The sequence below is a fragment of the Lynx rufus genome, unplaced genomic scaffold (assembly GCF_022079265.1).
Source record: "Lynx rufus isolate CCGP_SWC_20201006 ecotype Redwood Valley unplaced genomic scaffold, mLynRuf1.p SCAF_17, whole genome shotgun sequence".
In the NCBI taxonomy this organism is placed as follows: Eukaryota; Metazoa; Chordata; class Mammalia; order Carnivora; family Felidae; genus Lynx; species Lynx rufus.
Window position 1 is genome coordinate 32,384,325 of NW_025814831.1, and position 13,748 is coordinate 32,398,072.

Consider the following 13,748-nt stretch of genomic DNA (forward strand, 5'->3'; position numbering starts at 1 on the left):
CTCACCAGCCACCGTTATGAAGTCATCTGTCCAGGGAAAAAGAGTGTGAGGCACTGCTGTTCTGGTTCCTCCTAATTGGTCATTGTGTAGAGCTGACCTTTAAGGATCTGCGTCCTGGCAGAAATGGACATCAGCTGCGGTGCTGAAAGTGAAAATAAAAGGGTGGGGAGGTGGTGGGATTGGATAAGGAAAATGAGAAAGAATTGAATGACAAAAAAGTGATTAATGAATTAAGAAAATGCTTTGGAGTTGCTTTCAATAGATGGGGGTGGGAATTTAGAGGGGTATAATAAGACAGTATTGACCATATGTTGATAATGGTTGAAGATTGATGATAAGTACTTGGGTTTTCATACAATTATCTCAACCCATGTAGGCGGTATGAAAATCTCCACAATAAAAACTTAACGCCAAACTAAAGAGACTTAAGAGTAGGGTGACTCTGTATCTCAATTTGTCCAAGACCATGTTGGTCTATGCCTGTTGCCCCTGTATAACTATTGATACTTTCCCCTTTGACTGTCAAAACTGGAGAGATCATAAACAATACACTTCTTAATGTCAGTTTGCATTGGTCTTATGATTTGCTTTAATCTTTCTTTATTGCAAGTTATTTACTTGTCTCCTCGCTGTGTTTGCATTCATTCACAGCTCTGTGGACTGCAAGATTGCTGAGTGCCAGATTTATGATTTTAACTCATTTTAGTATCCCTATAATGCCTAGTATAGTTCTTTTTTTTTTGGTTTTGTTTTTAATTTGAGAGAGAGAGCACGTGCAAGTTGGGGAGAAGGGCAGGAAGGGGGGAAAGAGAGAAAATCTTAAACAGGCTCCACGGCCAGTGTGGAGCCTGACACAGGCCTCAATCTTACCACCCTGGGATCATGACCTGAGCCAAAACAAAGAGTCAGATGCTCTACTGACAGAGCCACCCAGATGCCCTCATAGTTCTTTATACAGTGAAAAATGAAAAAAGGGGAGAGGAGTGGTGAAGTACTTGGATTATGGATGAATGCTACTTAAAATGTGTTCATATTTATTATTTTTAGAAGAGGAAAAGATTCCTAAAAAGCTAATATCCTCTAAAGGAATGGGGAGAACAACAATGTTATCTGTAGAAGGATGTCAAAGACAAAAGAAAATGCCTTATAAAGAGAAAATGAGAATCTATAAAGTTCAAAGGCTTGGGAAGAGGAACTCTGTCTTCTTGAGGCAACATCATCAGAGTGCTTGGAATTTTAGGATTGGGAAAATTCCTAATGTTTGCTCAAATATATTTACTGACAACTTTTGACAGTGGATAATTTCTGTACATGGCATGCAGTCTGACTAGCAACACTCATTCATTTCTTTCCTTATGCGTTAAACAAGAATTTATGTGTTTGAAGTATATGAAGTACAGACATTGTGCTAGATACTAGAGAACTAAAAAATAGAGAGCATTAAATAAATTATCCGTTTAGGGCAGAAATTTGTGGCAGGCACAAGAATGAGCTTTAAGGTGCCTATAATATTGTATTTAATATTGTAAATGTTTTGTGTTCTTTTGCTGAGGAGAGTGTCTGTAGACTTCATCACAGTCTCAGCTAAATGACAAAAATTAGGCTAAGAAGCACTGAGTTTGTGGGAAAACAGACACGCAATCAGACCATTATAATTATGATCTGAACCAGATTAATCTAAGACTAATAAAGGTTATGATTTAGGGACTCTTAATGTATAGACCTCCATAAACCCCTGGGAGATTTTAAGCAATGTAGTTTATGAAATTCATCAATACAAGAGTGTTCAAAATTAGCCCTACACAGGAAAATTTGAAATGCCTTGAAATATTGTAACTCATATATAAAAAACTTGATAAAGTTTTTCTGAAATTCAATAATTTATGTAATTTTTTGTTACCAATAACAAGTTGTGAGGCTGGATTCTTTTCAAACAAACAAAACAAAACTTGGATTAATTCTGTCACATGCTTTTTCCATTTCTCTATCAAAACTAGCATGCACTACTGCAGTGGGGGCAGGGGGATGCTCAAAACAATATGTGTGAAGATCTTAAAAAGGGAATCCACAATTGGAACTGGAATAGTTTGTCTGGGTTCTCCATCCTAAGAAATGCAGACAAGAAATCAGCTGATATTTCAACCCTTCCTATGCCTTATTGCTCTTTTCTTCATTTTCTAGGACATTACATTTACATATCCCTAATATTCTGGGTTTCCTCATTTGTGTGTAGTGTCAGTAGCTAAAAATCCATTCATTCTGATTGCCTTACAGTCACAGAGTTAAATAGTTAACCAAGTAGACTTCATCTTTTCCTTCTTAATATACATTATCTTAGTTTCTTATTTATTCTAGATTTGCTATATGTGTGCTGGTAGATAGGAGGATGTATTGATCTGAACAATATTCTTAGTGTTAACCTGCCTAGAGAGCTTGGACCCATGTGAGCAGTGGATAAACACTTTATTCCAAGGTGCAAGTAGCCCACAAGGGAACAGCAAAGTTCATAGACAAATTCAACTATATGAAAACTTCCAAGGATAAAGATCTCTGAATTGGGTGAAATCCTGACTTCTAGATTTGCTCTTCATAGCTTTCTTTGTATGTTTGTTGTTTATTATGGAGTGGGAATCATTGTGGATGGGAGGATGGAAAGTGAGAAGGGCCAAAAGAGTGTTGGAGAGAAGGCTGCTGAGCTCTATAAACCATGTCCTATTATACTTAGAGCTCATCTTGAGAGCAGACAACAAAAGGAAATTCTCCAAAGAATCTTTGAGCCATATTCGTTGTCCTCCTTATATTATTCTTAGGACCTCAGACACCCAAATTCCTAAAGGAACATCACCCTCCATTAATACTGTGAAGCAGTGTCATTAAAAATCTTTGTTTTCTGGGGCGCCTGGGTGGCTCAGTCGGTTGGGCTGCGGACTTCGGCTCGGGTCATGATCTCGTGGTCCGTGAGTTCGAGCCCCGCGTCGTGCTCTGTGCTGACAGCTCAGAGCCTGGAGCCTGTTTCAGATTCTGTGTCTCCCTCTCTCTGACCCTCCCCCGTTCATGCTCTGTCTCTCTGTCTCAAAAATAATTAAACGTTAAAAAAAAATTTAAAAAAAATCTTTGTTTTCTAATGTTATCGGAATCTCAAAGTAGACAACAGCCCTCCTCCATATGTTTTATCAACTCTTTCTTTCCCTACAGCTATGTCAAATTCCTAAAGACCTCTCTACCTGTGCATCTCCTCTCTTATTCCATCATGCTTGAATGCACTATTTTCCCATCTGTCTGTCACCAATGTCTGAATTAGAGAGTCATAAAATCAATTTGACGGATCATGACCTGCAGGATGTTTTTAAAGGAAATTGAATAAAAATATTAGAGGCCATTCCTAGAAGTCCCTTAGCAACTCATACAGATGGTGCCAAAATTTTGGGGGTGTTTGTATATGTGTGGCCACTGAATCACAATATAAAATGGATTTCTTATTCTTCAACACACTATATATATATATAGTGATGCCAAATCTATAAAATTTTTTTAACATTTATTTATTATTGAGAGACAGAGACAGACAGAGCATGAGCATGGGAGGGGCAGAGAGAGGGGAAGACACAGAATGAACAGAGTCTGACTCAGGACTCGAACTCACAAACTGCAAGATCATGACCCGAGCCGAAGTCGGACGCTTTACCGACTGAGCCACCCAGGCGCCCCTAGTGATGCCAAATCTAAAGATGAAATGCTTTCTACGATTTTCACTGTTACATACCTATCTGAATCCATACGCATTTCTACCTCTCTTCTATCCCGCTGCATATCCCAGTCTCAGTGGAAAAGTAATTCTCCCCCAAATTCAGGTAGTAGCCCCTCATCTTCTGTTCCACATCACATCTCTTACCTACATGTGGGCTGATTCTGTTAATGTTCTCTACTTTCAACTCTATTTCATCTGTTCTTTACTGACAGAGTAACCAACTCATTCTAGTTCACCCAGGACTGTCCTTGTTTTAAAACTGAAAGCCCCGCATCCCAGGCATGTCCTCAGTCTGAGGAAAACTGGAGTAGTTGATCACCCTACTGCAGCACCTTACTCCCCACCCATGCTCAAGTTTCTTCCATCTTTAAAAAGGAAAACAAAACAAAAATTAAGAAACTTCACATTATCCATGGTCCTACTCTGGCTCCCAACTCATGCAGAAAACCAAACTTAACAGATAACTTACCAACACAATAAACAGTTATTTCCATGGTCTTTTCTTTCTTAATGGTTTGTACCACACTTATCGATGAGCAAAGGCTGGTAGTTGACCTCACATAACAAAGGGAAACATAAGCCCTCCTCCTTTTATCTCCCAGGTAACTAAGTTCTAAATTCACCTGCTTAGCAACACGGATCTTTCACTTCTTCAGAAACAACTGGCTGTCAAGGATGCTCTGGCTCCACTAATTCTATGCAACTTCAATATAATTAGAACTGGCTAGCCTCCTCTACTCCATTCTATGTCCTCTTACAATGTAGCTTCATTTCTGCTTCATAATTTTCCTCATGCTACTGTGTTGGCCTAGACTGTACAATCACTTTTCACTATGGAACTAAATTGTATCATGACTCTGTACTCTGTCAAGATCAAATTCTACATTCAGTATCAAATATTTTCTAAATAAGCTAGACAACATTGATATAATTCCCTTTATAATTACCATATTCAATATTTTTATAGAGTTTATAGCTTTGAGTTTTTGTTTTATATACAAGTTTTAAAAACTGTATCTCCTTTCATGTTTTTGAGAAAAATATACTCAAAATCATTTGGTAGAGAATTTATGACATAGTGTTTGGCAAAACATATAATCTGTAAGATGACTTTAACTATATAAACATTACATAGAGTAAAAATCAATTCAGTAAAATATTAACGCTAACACTGAGTAGATTCTGTTTTAAAAGGATTCTTGGCCAATGAGTCTTGCCACCTTTTAATTTAACTAGGAGATTAAGAGCTCTACAACTATCAATTGGAAACATTTTTGATGATAGTCCTTTTCAATTTCATCTCAGAAAAAGTTTCTTCTATTCATGCTGGTTTTCTCAGAAACCTGCTGTAGGAGTGCTGACAACACTGACTCCATCTTTGGCCCTCCATCTTGTTCATGTCCATGCAATGACTCCCTTGGGGCTCTGTGTTCCAGGCCTCATGGAGGTTAATGTACACTCTGACCAGAATGCAAGAAGCCTTCTAATCTTTCCTCTGGTGCACAGATGGCACCACTTTAGATAACTACCCTTTGTCTTATAAAATCTGTGGGTTAGGGTCCTGACTTTGCAGAGAATTGCTGCATAGTGCCAGGATCACTGTTCACTCAGTACTCTTGTAAGTTACCCTGAATAAAACCCTGTGTAAACAGTATGGAACGACGTCCTTCATTTTTCTGTTTCAATGTGCCTTCTCAGTCTGGAGGATTACTGTTCCTCTTCCACCTTTTAACACTTGCTTGGAGGTTCCTTTTCATAAACTGTCTCATTCATCCAGGTAGAACTAGATAACCCCTGTCTTAGGAAAGGTGCATTAAAAACTTTTGTCTGGAACTGAACTGGGGGGATAAAATTTGCTCCTATGCCGAGGATGATTAACAATTAAGAAAACTGGGGCACCTGGCTGGCTCAGTTTTCTGGGTGTCCAACTTCAGCTCAGGTCATGGTCTCATGGTCTGTGAGTTCGAGCCCCACTTCAGGCTCTGTGCTGATGGCTCAGAGCCTGGAGCCTGCTTTATGTTCTGTGTCTCCCTCTCTCTCTGCCCCTCCCCAGCTCACACTCTGTCTCTCTCTTTCAAAAATAAAATAAAAATATTTTTAAAAATTAGGAAAACCTATCCCAGGAAATGAGAGAATAGGACACTACAGATGCTTAATCCTAGAAAAGTTTTGGTAGCAAGGCTAGAGTGCCTGCTTCTGATAGGATGGTATCCTGGGAGATCTAGAGGTAGGGAAGGATTGATTGAAAGCTTCCAAAAGTAATTTTGGCTTGATCTCTCTTGCTCAAAGAAGATCATTTCTCTTGCTGAAGAAGACCATTTCCTTTAAAAATAGCATTGAGGACTTCTGCTTTCAGAAAAGATAAACACTCTTACCCCTATTGCTCTTGCTCACTATAAGTTAAAACATCATTTTTTATGTATAACACAAACATAAGAAAGTTCAGAAAGGTGGAGCAAAGAATACAAACCAGCTAAGGACATTGGGACCTAAGGAACAACATGGCAGGAATTTCTCTCCAATTTCTTGCTTTTCTTTTTTTTTAACTTTTTAAATTTTTAAAACCACTTTATTGACAAATGATTGACATACAAAAAGCTATACATATTAAATGTGCACAACTTGTCGAGTTTAAGATGTGGCTGTTTCTTTTTTTCTTTTTTCTTTTCTTTTATTTAAGTTACATCCAAGAGAGTTAGCATATAGTGCAACAATGATTTCAGGAGTAGATTCCTTAATGCCCCTTACCCATTTAGCCCATCCCCCCTCCCACAACCCCTCCAGCAATCCTGTTTATTCTCCATATTTAAGAGTTTCTTATGTTTTGTCCCCTCCCTGCTTTTATTATTTTTGCTTCCCTTCCCTTAGGTTCATCTGTTTTTTATCTTAAAGTCCTCATATGAGTGAAGTCATATGATATTTGTCTTTCTCTTGACTAATTTCACTTAGCATAATACCCTCCAGTTCCATCCATGTAGTTGCAAATGGCAAGATTTCATTCTTTTTGATTGCTGAGTAATACTCCATTGTATGTATATACCACATCTTCTTTATCCATTCATCCATCGATGGACATTTGAGCTCTTTCCATACTTAGGCTATCGTTGATCGTGCTGCTGTAAACATTGGGGTGCATGTGCTCCTTCAAAACAGCATCCCTGTATCCCTTGGATAAATACCTAATAGTGCAATTGCTGGATCGTAGGGTGGTTCTATTTTTAATTTTTTGAGGAACCTCCATACTGTTTTTCAGAGTGGCTTCACTAGTCTGCATTCCACTAGCAGTGCAAAAGGGATCCTTTTTCTCTGCATCCTCCCTAACATCTGTTGTTGCTGGAGTTGTTAATGTTAGCCATTCTGACAGGTGTGAGGTGGTATCTCATTGTGGTTTTGATTTGTATTTCCTTGATGATGAGTGATGTTGAGCATTTTTTCATGTGTCGGTTGGCCATGTGGATGTCTTCTTTGGAAAAGTGTCTGTTCATGTCTTTTGCCCATTTCTGCACTGGATTTTTATTTTTGGGTTTTTTTGTTTGTTTGTTTTTTGTTTTTTGTTTTTGTTTTTTTTTTTGTTTTTTTTGTGTTTTTTTTTTTTTGTTTGGTGTTGAGTTTGATAAGTTCCCTATAGATTTTGGATACTAACCCTTTATCTGATATGTTGTTTGCAAATATCTTCTCCCATTCTGTCAGTTGCCTTTTAGTTTTGCTGATTGTTTCCTTCACTGTGCAGAAGCTTCTTATTTTGATGAGGTCCCAACAGTTCATTTTTGCTTTTGTTTCCCTTGCCTCTGGAGATGTGTTGAGTAAGAAGTTGCTGCGGCCAAGATCAAAGAGGTTTTTGCCTGCTTTCTCCTCAAGAATTTTGATGGCTTCCTGTCTTACATTTAGGTCTTTCATCCATTTTGAGTTTATTTTTGTGTGTGGTATACGAAAGTGGTCCAGGTTCATTTTTCTGCATGTCACTGTCCTGTTTTCCCAGCACCACTTGCTGAAGAGGCTGTCTTTATTCCACTGAATATTCTTTCCTGCTTTGTCAAAGATTAGTTGGCTGTATGTTTGTGGGTCCATTTCTGGGTTCTCTATTCTGTTCCACTGATCTGAGTGTCTGTTTTTGTGCCAGTACCATACTGTCTTGATGATAACAGCTTTGTAATACAGCTTGAAGTCTGGGATTGTGATGCCTCCTGTTTTGGTTTTGTTTTTTCAAGATTGCTTTGGCTATTCGAGGTCTTTTCTGGTTCCATACAAATTTTAGGGTTGTTTGTTCTAGCTCAGTGAAGAATGCTGGTGTTATCTTGATAGGGATTGCATTGAATATGTAGATTGCTTTGGGTAGTATCGACATTTTAACAATATTTGTTCTTCCTATCCAGGAGCATGGAATCTTTTTCCATTTTTTTTTGTGTGTGTTTTCTTCAATTTCTTTCATAAGCTTTCTATAGTTTTCAGTGTATAGATTTTTCACCTCTCTGGTTAGAGATTTATTCCTAGGTATTTTATGTTTTCTTTGTGTCACTGAAAATGGGATTGATTCCATGATTTCTCTTTCTGTTGCTTCATTGTTGGTGTATTGGAATGCAACCGGTATCTGTGCATTGATTTTATATCCTGCAACTTTGCTGAATTCATGAATCAGTTCTAGCAGTTTTTTGGTGGAATCTTTTGAGTTTTCCATATAGAGTATCATGTCACCTGCAAAGAGTGAAAGTTTGACCTCCTCCTGGCCGATTTGGATGCTTTTTGTTTCTCTGTGTTGTCTGGTTGCAGAAGCTAAGACTTCCCATACTGTGTTGAATAACGGTGGAGAGAGTGGACCTCCCTGTCTTGTTCCTGACCTTAGGGAAAACACTCTCAGTTTTTCCCCATTGAAGATATTAGCGTTGGGTCTTTCATATATGGCTTTTATGATCTCCAGGTATGATCCTTTTATCCCTACTTTCTTGAGGGTTTTTAATTAAGAAAGGATGCTGTTTTTTTGTCAAATGCTTTCTCTGCATCTATTGAGAGGATCATGTGGTTCTTGTCCTTTCTTTTATTGATGTGTCTCCGCATTTTCTCTTACCCCCATTGCAGTCTGGAGAAGTCTACAACCTTGAAATGCAATAGACACAGACAAAAAAAAAAAAAGCCTCCAAGACAAGTTTGCTCTCTCTAACCAGAGGACCAGGAAAGGAGCAGCCTGGACAGAAACCTTTTACGAAATAACTGTCCTACACCAACCAAATGTCATGGGAAGTATTGTAACTCTATATGCATCCTCATTAGCATGAGCCACATGAGGGATTAAACATCCAATCACACCCACTTCTAATGAGTTGTCTCAGGCCCTGCACTGGGATGGTGTCAAATAGAGTTCTGGGACTTTCATTCTCATCATGTAGTAATGGGGTCCTCATTTGGCAGTGTTAGTGGATTGGGTAGCAGTAATGAGGCATCCTTCAACCTCATAGCAAGGGTAATATTAGAAGAGGTCAAAAGGGGTGAAAGTGAACTTCCACACCTTATCAGTATGAGGTTCTCCTTCCTCTTGGCATGTCATCTGAAACCTGGACATCTGTCACCACTAGCAATAACAATGCAATGCTTCCACTGCTAGTGCAATATCAGAGGGGGGGCCTGATACTTAAATAATATCTCAAGCCCCAAAATATAGCACCCAAAGTGCTCAGAATAAAATGAAAATTTACCTAACATAGAACAAACTAGGAAAGTTTCAACTTAAACGATGAAAGACAATCTGTATATTCCAACTCTAACAGATGTTGGAGGTATCTGATGAGGATTTTGAAGCAGCAATCATAAAATGTTTCAGTTGGCAATAACAAATATGATGGAAACAGTTGAAAAAACAAAAACTTGCAGAAATAGTTTCTCCAAAGAAGTATATGAGAGAGAAAACAAAGTAATGAAAATTTTGTAACAAGTAAGTACAAAACCTAAAGCCAAAAAGCCACTGGATGGACTCAACAACAAAATAGAACAAAGGAAACAAATGGTGAACTTGAATGTACAGAAAAGTTGTTACCAAATCTGGAAAGCAGAGAGAAAATAGACTGGAAAAAATATGAAGAGCCTCTGGGATCTGTAGGACTATAACAAAAGATCTAACATTCAGGTTTATCACAGTTGCAAAAAAAAGAGAAAAATAGGGCTGGGCTAAAAATTACCTAAAGAATTCATGACTGAAGATTTCTCAAATTTTGCAAAATAGCCTACAGATTCAAGATGTGAGAGAGCCACAAACAGGATATACCCAAAGAAATCCATACTATGACATATCATAATAAAAATTTGAAAACTAAAGACAAAGAAAAAATCTGGACAATGCGCAGAGAGAAACATCTTGCCTAATATTACCTACAGAGGAAAAATAAATTGAAAAATAGTAGATTTCTCATTAGAAACCATGGAGGTGGGAAGGAAGTAGCAAAATATTCCACAAGAGTTAAAAGAAAATAATAATCCAGAATTTTATATACAGTAAAAATATCCATCCGGAATGAAGAGGAAATCAAGACATTTTCAAATTAAGGTAAACTAAGAGAAGTTGTCACAGACCGGCCAAAACAATGGCTAAAGCAAATTCTTGAGGCAGAAAATAAATTATAAAACAATGAATCTTACAACAGCTCTAAGGAAGGAGAATGGAAGTAAAAACATGAGTAAACACAATGGACTTTCCTTTTCTTGAATTTACTAAATTATGTTTGATTGCTGAAAAAAAAATATTGTCTAATGTAATTCTCAATGTATATGGTGGAAATATACATGGAAATATTTAAGACAAATACACCAAAAAGGGAATGGCAAAAGGGCTTAATGAAACTGAGGTTTCTACACTTCATTTGAATGAGAAAAATTTTCATAATTAAAACCACAGAAGACAAAAAAAGTGAAAGACAAAGAACAAGCATAATGAACAGAAAATGTTTACAAATATGGTAGATATTAATCAACTATGTCAGTTATCACTTTTTTTATTTTAAAGAGAAATACCCAGGGTAATTGGACTAAATTTCAGCATTGACGTGGATACTCAGAGCTCCAAAGTTTATGATTGTCAGGCAATAAGTGGAATCCTAGCTGATATCCAGCTTACTGTGAATTCAGTGGTCTGTAGTCCAAGCCAGTGGTCACTTCCCCAAATCTCCAGGTATATAATTGGGCCTGGTATCTTTAGCAGTTAGAATAACATCCCCACAGGGTGCTTGGCATGCAGAATAACCGCTATCATCATCACACTGCAGGTGGAAGACTCTTTGTTGTTGCTGTTGTTATTTTTTTTTTTTTAATTTTTTTTCAATGTTTATTTATTTTTGGGACAGAGAGAGACAGAGCATGAACGGGGGAGGGGCAGAGAGAGAGGGAGACACAGAATCGGAAGCAGGCTCCAGGCTCTGAGCCATCAGCCCAGAGCCTGACGCGGGGCTCGAACTCACGGACCGCGAGATCGTGACCTGGCTGAAGTCGGACGCTTAACCGACTGCGCCACTCAGGCGCCCCGCTGTTGTTATTTTTAAAAGATTTATCGAAAAAAAGATTTATTGAGGTATAATTTGTAGATAGTAAAATTTGCTAAATATGCATGGTCATGAAACCACTATCCCAGGCTAGATATAGAACATTTTTTACCCCAAAAACTTTCACTGTTGCCTCTTTGCAGTCAGCCCCCTCCCTCCAACCCCTGACACCACTGACTGGCTCCATAGGTTTGCCTTTTCCAAAATGTCATATAAAATAGTCATCCTGTATTGCAGTGTATTGGATCTGACTTCTTTAATTCAGCATTAGTTTGAGATCCACCCATGTTGTTGCATGAATCAGGAATTGGTTCCTTTTTATCCGTCCATTGTATGGATATACCACTGTTTGCTTATTCATTCACCATTGATTGACATTTGGATTGTTTCCAGTTTGGGGCTATTATGAACAAAGCTTCTATGAGTATTTGTATACAGATCTTTGTATGGACTTATGTTCTCAATGCACTAGGATAAATATTTAGAAGTAGGATTGCTGAGTGTATAGTCCAGTATATGTTTACCTTGATGAGAAACAGCCAAATGGTTTTTTCAAAGAACTCTATAGTTTTGCCTCCCACCAGCAATAGATGAGAGTTGCTTCATATCCTCATTAGCACTTGTTATTGTCAGTCTTAAAATGTTTTTACTATTCCAGTAGCTATGCAGTGGTATCTTAATGTGGGTTGTTTTTGTTGTTTGTTTTGAGAGCGAAAAGTGTGAAAGAATGAAGGGCAGAGGGAGGGAGAGAGGGAATCTTAAACAAGTTCCATGCCCAGTCCAGCATGGAGCCCAATGCAAGACTTGATCTTATGACAAATTATGACCTGATCTGAAATCAAGAGTCAGATGCTTAACCGACTGAACCACCCAGATGCCCCTTAATGTGGTGTAAAAAAAATTTTTTTATTTGAGTAATGTTACATTACTTTCAGGTGTATAACACAGTTGATGAAGTTTAGGGGTGATGGGGGTTCATGGGTTCCAGAGCTGATGGCCAAGAAAGAATTCTTGAAGACGTCTTTGGTGCAAAAAGGTGATTTTGATTAAAGCATGGGGACAGGACCCGTGGGCAGGGAGAGCTGTGCTGAAGTTGTGAAGAACTAGTTATATACTGTGGAATTGGGGGAGGTAAAGACTAAAGAGAGGCCTCCAGAGGGACTTTGATATGCTAAAGAGGACTTCTAAAATTCCTGAGGCCTTGCTATTGTCAAGCTAAAGATGTTTTTCCTCTAGTAAGGCATTAACATTAAGACTGTAGGGAGTTACTGGAGAAACGTTTTACTCTGCCAGCCTCAAGTATTTGTCAGTGGGCTGCAGGTTATAAGAAAATTTAATTGTACCTGCCATTTCCTTCTTGCCTTTGTTCCCCACATCACTATGGAGGAGAGGGTGATGTTGAGGCTCCAGGAAACTGAGTCTATAGGTTTCTGGAGATTAGACTATTGATAATATTGTCTTTTTCTTGTAATTTACTAAGATATTTGTAAACTGATGGAGACTCATGTCCTGAAGAACTGTGATCTCTATCAGTTAACCATTTGTTTCCCCCCTCTCCTTTGTTCTTGGGCAGCCAGGAGTGCCCAAGGAATAACATACATATCCCCCTGGGGGTGGGGGTGGGGGTGGGGGTGGGGGTGTTTGCAGCCTGTCACTCATCACAGTGATTCTATTTATCCATACATCCTGATTTGCTCACCACAAGTGAAGCTACCATCTGTCACCATACAATCCATTACAATATCATTAACTATATTCCCTATGCTGGGCCTTTTATTCCCATGATTTATTCATTAGTAGATGGTAGATACTGGTGCCAAGTGCAAATGCAGAAACACAAGTTTGACAAGGGCACAGTAAACAGGGGCTCACGCCACTGAGACCAGGGAACCAGATCACTCTACCAGATAAGCTATCTGGACAAGAAGTGCTGAGTAAGAGCTCTATAAAAAATGGACAGATTACAACGGTGCAGAGTGGCATTCTTATTGATTCTCTACTGCTGTATCCTTCCTCTACCCTTTGGTGCTATTCTCATCTGGACACCATATTTTTGGAAAGAAATTGGATCTGAGGCCTAAGGCATTTACATAGCACAAGTCTACCACACGTCACTTACGAGACCCCCTTCTCGAGCATGATTTCTGAAGTGATTGCTTCCTGTTTCCTTTAGTGTAAGTTTTTTCTCTGTACATGTATCAGACAGTTCCACCCTGTACTTTACAGACAGGCTCTGTTCAGATACTTCCTAAGATTTGTATGTGAGTTACTACAACTTCAGTTACCAGAAGCCTTAAGCAGTAATACATCAGTCAGTAATAGATGGCTCCTCAGATGATGGTTTTATAACAAAGATACAATGCCAAACTCATTATACTGGAATACCTCAGGTTTAGCAAAACCCAAGAGTAATAATGAGAAAATGGGAATAATGGCATGTATTACATGTTTAACATGTGCGAGACCCTTCTTAGGTGCTT